General features: G+C 36.2%; 1 pseudogene; it reads right to left on the bottom strand.

Annotated features, from left to right (window-relative positions):
• Window positions 1-2,359: 2,359 nt before the first annotated feature.
• Window positions 2,360-2,478, bottom strand: LOC111738023 (annotated as a pseudogene).
• Window positions 2,479-7,705: the final 5,227 nt, after the last annotated feature.

Raw genomic sequence — 7,705 nt, 5'->3', positions numbered from 1 at the left:
GGGGCCCAGATAGGACTGTGGAGAGGAAGTGGGGAAGAAAAAAGAGAAATCAGTTATACATTTTGAAGGGAATTTCTGGGATGACACTTGAGTAGGCCTTATATCTTGTAAATTCTTATGTAAGTCAACTGCTGTGCTGATTAGTACCTATTCATAGTGTTGTGAGAATAAATTATATATACATATCTTACAATATTGTCTGGCATAGAGTAAGCCAAATATTAACTATCATGACTGTTATAATTATGACAGTCATAATACTTGTCTTAGGTTGAATTTCTTAGAAGTGGACCCTGAGATAAGGATTCCTGAGCAAATAGTTCAGTAAGGATGTTCTCTCAGGAGAAACCAGTTAAGGAGAGAGGGTAGCAAGGCAGGATAGTCAAGGAAGTCAAGCTCTAGTGGACTTCAGGCAAAGTCCCAGTTCCAGCCTGATTCTGTGAGGAGCTCTGGAACATAAATTATACCTCAGCGTTTGTCCTGCCTTGTGACCAAGGAGTGGGGCTTTCAGGCTCCCACACCTTAGTCATCAGCTACTGGCTGCCCTGGACACTTCTTGCTGTCTGCATACTAGTAAAGCAGCTCCAATAGCTCAAAGCCAATCTCTGAAGAAGGTCATAGGGTCAAGCAGTTAGAAGTACAGCACGAAGTAGCTAGGGATAGACACACAGAACAGTGGGACCTGGTGTTCACTCCAGTACACCAGTGATATTTTGCAGTGTTACCAGTTTTCAGTGATCCATCTTTACTATTTGACCTATAATCAATCAGTTAGATAGTGGTTATGCAATAAATGTGTGCTTGCTCAGGCATCACTTTCTTCCCTAGCTCTGTTCCCTAATGCTGGAAAACTGACTTGACTTTTTCCACCAAAAGCATTACTGTTATCACAATACACATAGTTTTAAATAACAGTTGCTACTTCTACAATTCAAAAGCAAAAAAACTCAAATAACTTGACTAAAAAAGTGGGCAAAAGACGTGAACAAACATTTCTCCACAGAGGACATACAGATGGCCAACAGGTGTATGAAAAGATGCTCAACATCATTAATCATCAAGGAAATGAAAATCAAAACCACAATAAGATATCACTTCAAACTAGTAAGGATGGTTATTATAAAAAAAAAAAAAAAGACAGCAAGTGCTGATGAGGATGAGGAGAAAAGGGAATCCTTGTACATTGCTGGTAGGAATGTTAATTGGTACAGCCATCATGGGAAACAGTATGGAGGTTCCTCAAAAAATTAAAAAAGGAACTTGCATATGATCCAGCAATCCCACTCCTGGGTATATATCCAAGAGAGCTGAAGTTAGAATCTGGAAGATATATCTGCATTCATGTTTTTATTGTAGCATTATTCACAGTAGCGAAGACAAGGAAGCAAACTAAATGTCTACCAAGAAATGAATGAATAAAGAAAACATGGCATATACATACAATGAAACATTATTCAGCCATTAAAAAGAAAGAAATCCTGCTACATGTGTGAACCTAGAGGGCATTTTGCTAAGTGAAATAAGCCAGACAGAGGAAGACAAATACTGCATGACTCCACTTATATGAAGATCTAAAATGGCCAAACTCACTGAAGCAGAAAGTAGAATGTGGGTACCAGGGACTGGGTAGAGGAGAAAATGGGGAGATGTTAGTCAAAGGGTACAGAGTTTTAGTTATGTAAGATGAATAAGTCCTAGAAATCTGTTGTAGAACATAGAAACTATAGTAAACAGTATTTTATTGTATGCTTAGAACTTTACTAAAAAGGTAGATCTTACGTTAAGTGTTCTTATCACTAAAAATGATGATGAGGAGGAGGAGGATGAAGATGATGATGATGATGATGATGATACAGAGTGTGGGAGGAAATATTTGGAGGCAATGGAGATATTCATAGCATGGACTGTATTGATGGTTCTAAAGATAGATACTTCAAACTCATCAAATTGTGTACATTGTATATGTGCCTTATGTCAATCATACTTCAATAAAGTAGCTTATTCCTTTGGATAACCTCAGTTGTTGGAATCAGGGTAAGAAAAGAATTAGTGAAGGAAAGGAAAGGCAACTAATTGAGATACAGCTGTGACACTGAGCAGTGACAAATCTACCTGGATAATGCCGTGTACTTGGGCCTTCAGAGAGATACAGAAGGGGAATAGAGAAGGGAGCCCGGAGCCCTGAGGAACATTCTTAGCTCCTCTCTGCTCTATTTTACTGTCCTTTCTTTTTTTTTTTTTCTTTTTCTTTTTAATTATTTTATTTTATTTTTTTTAGGCGAGGCAACCCTTGGTTGATCTCACAGATTGCAAGGACCTTGTCAGCTTACAATCCCTTACTTTTATTTTTTATTTTTTACACCTACAGCACCTGGTCCTCCTAGGTGGTCTCCCATCCAAGTACTAACCAGGCCCGACCCTGCTTAGCTTCTGAGATCAGACGAGATTGGGCTTGTTCAGAGTGGCATGGCCATAGACTTAATGTCTTTTCTGGCACAAGAGTTTCCACAAAGAAAGGAGTTGGAGCCCAAGGGTTCAAGATATTGAAGATGAAGAAAAGTCCAAATTAGAAGTGGGATAAGTGCACAACCACAGACCCACCTATTGCTAATTCTTTCTTACACACAAAAGAAGAGAATTGATTCATTAAACTATTTATAATAAAGCTAATTTTTCAGATTCTAGATTCTCTATACCTTCAAACTCTCAATCTACCACCCATACATTTCACTGGTTTTCTAAATGAAGTTGTTTCCTATGAATAATTATATGCTAAAAAATGTTCGACTTTTCAAAATCAATTATTAAGTTAACTATCCCCAGAGCACCTAAATAATTGCTTATCTAATAAAAAAAAATATTTTTATGCTCTCCAATAACTCAAAATTGGCCACACTGAAATTTTATCAAACTTTTCAAAAAAGAGAACCAATCAGTTCTGGATTGAAAATAAGAATTAAAATCTTAGAGATTTGGGGAACAAAAAACAAAAGTTCTTTCTCAACCAGAGCATTCCTGTGGGGACGTGATAATAAAATGTTCACAGTAACGAAGACAATAGGTCTACTTGATGCGATCTGAACAATAGAAAAGAAAACTATATTTTTGGAAGCATATTTGTTTGTCCAGACATTTAAGTCTTTCTTTAGACAAACACATGTCACTTTTTATTGATTATTAAATATTGAAGTGATTGGATTCAATCTTTTAGTTTGATCTTGTTTTACAAAATAGGAGGCCTTTTCCCTACAGTTGAATAAACCAAGGATGGATGGCATGTATAATTTGATATTACGCTTGTTTTACAATGTAGCTGAGCTAACTGACATGCGATATCTAATTCATTTCCCCACTGTGTTTAAATTTAAAAGAGAAAAAACTGAAAAGACTTAAAGCCATCTGCAAACCTAATTAGAATGAACTCTAAGGAATTATCTCAATTCTATTCATATTAGAATGTTATTATATTAAGTATTATATGAAATAAGTGGGATATAACTAAGGCTTAAGAACAGTTTTTGGTATTTGGAAATTTTCATTGTTCTAGTGGAATTTGACTTACAATAAAAATATAATTTAGTGTAAAATTTGCTGTTTTTATTAGCCAAGAAACCATTCATTAAACAGCTCCCATATTAAATTTACAGTGGCAGGTTAACAAAGGGACATGCGCAAAATACCAATTTTTTAAGGAACAAGAGCACTTGTTTGATGGTTTTCATTTATTTAAAAGAATCTTTCCAAAATGAGGAAGGGAAGCTTAGGTTGCAGATGAAAAGCTCAAATATATAATATATGATGCAGTTAAATATATATATATATATATATACACATATATATATATATATGTGCCAATATATCATAGCTGTATGTGATAAACGTGAGTTGGATGGCCAGATAATAAAATAAAAGTCCGGAAGAAGTGATTCCTTCACATTCAGGTGGGAACAATGTAATCTTCCCTCTAGGAAATGCTTACCTAAAGAGATGGAATTGATTGAGACTTTAAAATGAATAGCAGAATGGTAGAGAGAATCTGACTCTAAATAAATTTAGGCTATCCCAAAGCAGAGAGAAAGTGTGTCTTATTTCCTGGGGTGTAACCCAAGGAGCATGAAAGCATGGTGACAGAATTGCAGTCTCCAGAGTTGATGAGTGTGGTGCCCAGTGAAAGGCTCAGAGAGTATGCATGACCTAGAGCTGAGCAGGAAAAACAGTCAAAGTTTTCTTGGCTCCTAAAAAAGCACCAAAGATGCAGATTTAAAGGAGTCTAATTAGGGGTGAAGAGAATGCAGAGTAATTCACACAGGTTTTTGAATGAGGCTACATTAAACTGCACTTGTCCTAGTATATCAGGTTTAAAGGCGGATGCCCATGCCCAAGGACCATAGGATCATTACAACTCAGTGGTGGCCAACAGATGCCATGGGATGGTTGAAGATCTAAGGTTTTCTTACCTGGATGACACTCAAGCCTCCCATTATTCAGATCATTAGATGGATTAAGGGGAGGAAGAGAAGTAGAAATTAAGTTATTTATTTGTACAGTAAGTTTTGTGGATATAAAAATCTATCCATATTGGTTAGACATAATAACACAATGATCCATTCATTCATTCAACAGCATTTATTGAACTAGAATTTTAAAACATATGATATCTATCTGATGATAGTCACCATGATAAGTTCTAGGAAGCATACACTTTAATAAGAAAATGACCAACCCTGTCCTCAAGCCAGTTACAAACTAATAAAATAGAAAAGTATGTGAACAAATCATTTCATTATAGAGTAATACGGGCTTTAATGATATATAAGCAGTACTGTAAGAATATAAAGGAAGGCATAAACTTCTCAGTGGGATAGATAAGAAAGCCTCAGTGTGGAGGAGGTGTTGAGTTGGTTTATTTATTTTTTTAGCAGTTTAATAAGGGATGAAACACTTTACCAGACAGAGGGAACGACAAAGAGTAAAACATACATGTTTATCACAACATAGAGAGTAAAAAAGCAATGTAAATGGTTTAGACTGGATGGGGAGTACAGACTCTAGTTGTGGAAAATAATATTGAAGAGGGAGGCACAGACTAAAATTATGGAAATCTTACATATCTAAGGAGTTTACCTTTTGTTTTTTGTTTGGGTTCATTTTTGTTTTTTAATTAAGGAGCTACTAAAGAGTTTTTAAGCAATTGATAAATTATCAAGTTTATGTTAAATTATCTATTATTTTTTATTACTCGTGGCCTGTTTTAATCACCTCCTAATTACTCTATTAATGAGGAAGGGGCTCCCACCCTAGAGTTATGGGATGGCCAAATACTTGACACCCAGCACCGGACAGATGAGATCAAGCCATGTATTCATCAGTGTACTCGTAGCCTAAGAGAGCAGAACATCACACACCACGCAGGGCAAGGGCTGCATTTGGGTAGAAAGTGAACAAGCAGGGGCTGTAGGAGGCAGGCTTTGTAGTATCGTGACAATGGGGTGCCCCCTTGGTTCTGGTGAGAGGATGTATTTGGTTTGTTTGACTATTTTCATGGTCTGGCAGGGAACTGAAATTCCTACTCAGAGACAAGCGGGAAGAGCACCTGGTCTCCTTGATAAGGAGGGTTGTTTGATTACGGGACCTTATCCGCAGGAGCAGACAGAGTAGAGAGGGGAACTTGCAGTTAGGCCAGTCGAAGTCCTCTTTATCCCGCTAGATGTTAAGACAGCACGTAATATTGGGTCTTAATTGTAGATCTCACACCACATGGCCCTGTTTAACTAAACACAATTTTAATAATTAATTAAAATTAAATTTATATCAGGCAGTGATGTTTTTATGTGGCATGTTCCAAAATTCTAGTACATTATCTGGAAAGAAAAGGCACATGGTATGTACGCAATAAATGTTACCTTCCCTTGCCATCTTTTCCTCTTGATCTCCCTATGGAATAGTATTTTTTTCTTCTTTGAAATTGCATAACACTCTGTATTTCCTTTGCCTTCCGCCCCGCTTTTGTTCTTTTTTTTTTTTTTTTTTTGGCCTTTATCCTATTCTGCTTTGTCATATGATTATTTTCAACTTATTTACATCTCAAGAGTATAAACTCCTTAAGAGAAGACGTAGCATTGCATATATCTTAGGATTCCCTACACTGCTGACAGAATGCCATGTACATGGTAGCTACTCATTAGATTTATCAAACTCAATGCCAAAGGGTCAAGTAGTTTGACCAAAACCAGAAGTAGCAGAGCCAAATCCCTTGACACCAAGTACATCCTTTTTCAATTCTGTAATCTGCTTATATTAGAGATTTGAATACTTTCTGTAGAATTAAAGAAGTTATTTTTCACATTGTCTTTAGCAAAATATTACCAGAAAAAAAAAAGATGTATTAATCATTTAAACAGGCTTCTCTAGTAGACATAAAAGGCTATAAACATGCACAAAATTTATTACTAAATCGTGACAGAACATTTTTTACCCCTAAATGTTAGAATTTGATTAGCACTTGTATAACCTCTTAAATCATTAGTCTTTTCCTCTCTATTGCAAAAAATATTGCTGCATATGATATTTTCCTTCTTAGTTATACATTTGTTAATATCTCCCTCTCAAGTCAACCAATACAATACTGATTCGATGGAAAGCATTTGGGCCCATCCTCAGAAACCACTTTGGGTGGTCTAAGGTAGGTTCCAGGCCCATATCCTTATCCTCAGGACAGATTTTACTGAGATTCAGAGCCATATATCCAAATGCCACCTGGACATTTCCACCTTTGGTCCCACAGACACCTACAATACTTTTCAAACTCATTTTTTTTTTTTCTTCCATACCGGTTCTTTCTCTATATTCCCAATTAAAGATAACCATCCTCTTTTCCAACCACCTAACCCCCAACCTCCCTGAGCAGGCAAACTTGGATTATCTTTGATGTCTCCCTTTTTCTCACCCAACATTTACCACAGTCTATCCTCCACAGAGCTACTAGAGATTTTAAGGAGAGAATTTTATGGAAAATTCAAATCAGAGTATGTTACTTATTTCCGAAGACTCTCAATGGCTACCCTTTGACTAAAGATTCAATTATGAGGCCCTCGGTGTCCATCTTTCCCCTCTAATTCTTTTTTTCAAGTCTCCCATTCAATGCTTCCACACTCATTCTAAGCTCCAGTCATGAAGAACTATCCTGAGTTCCTGGAATTCCCTCTGCAGTCCAGATATTTTCATATTGCAACTTTCGCTAAGGTATGTCCTCTACCAGACACCATGTGAATGAGAAAGATCTCATGCTCAGACTACAGTTACCCCAGGTTACTACCTGCAAAGAGTTTCTGGGAAGGGGACCCAAACCAGAGACTGGAAGACTTGCTTAATTGAAAAAACAGAGATGAGAATTTGGGAAAGCCAAGGGAATAGAATTTGCAGCACTCCATCCATTAAATAATTCAATTAAACATTTCCAATTGATTTGGAATAAAATGCAAAAAAAAAAATTTGAGGACTAATTTTTTTATTTCAATACCATTGTAAATACTAAAGGAAATCGATACGGCCAACATTTCAAATATCTAGTTAATGATAAGTAGCAAAGAAAAAAGCATATACTGCTATAGTAATATTTTTTTTATTCAACATTAACCTCATCTCAAAAGAGTTTACTTTAGTTAATCAATTGTGTGTATATAAAAATATGAGTAAATTTCAGCAA

This window comes from Pteropus vampyrus, unplaced genomic scaffold, assembly GCF_000151845.1.
Source record: "Pteropus vampyrus isolate Shadow unplaced genomic scaffold, Pvam_2.0 Scaffold33, whole genome shotgun sequence".
NCBI classification, from domain to species: Eukaryota; Metazoa; Chordata; class Mammalia; order Chiroptera; family Pteropodidae; genus Pteropus; species Pteropus vampyrus.
This window is presented reverse-complemented; position numbering and strand designations above follow the sequence as displayed.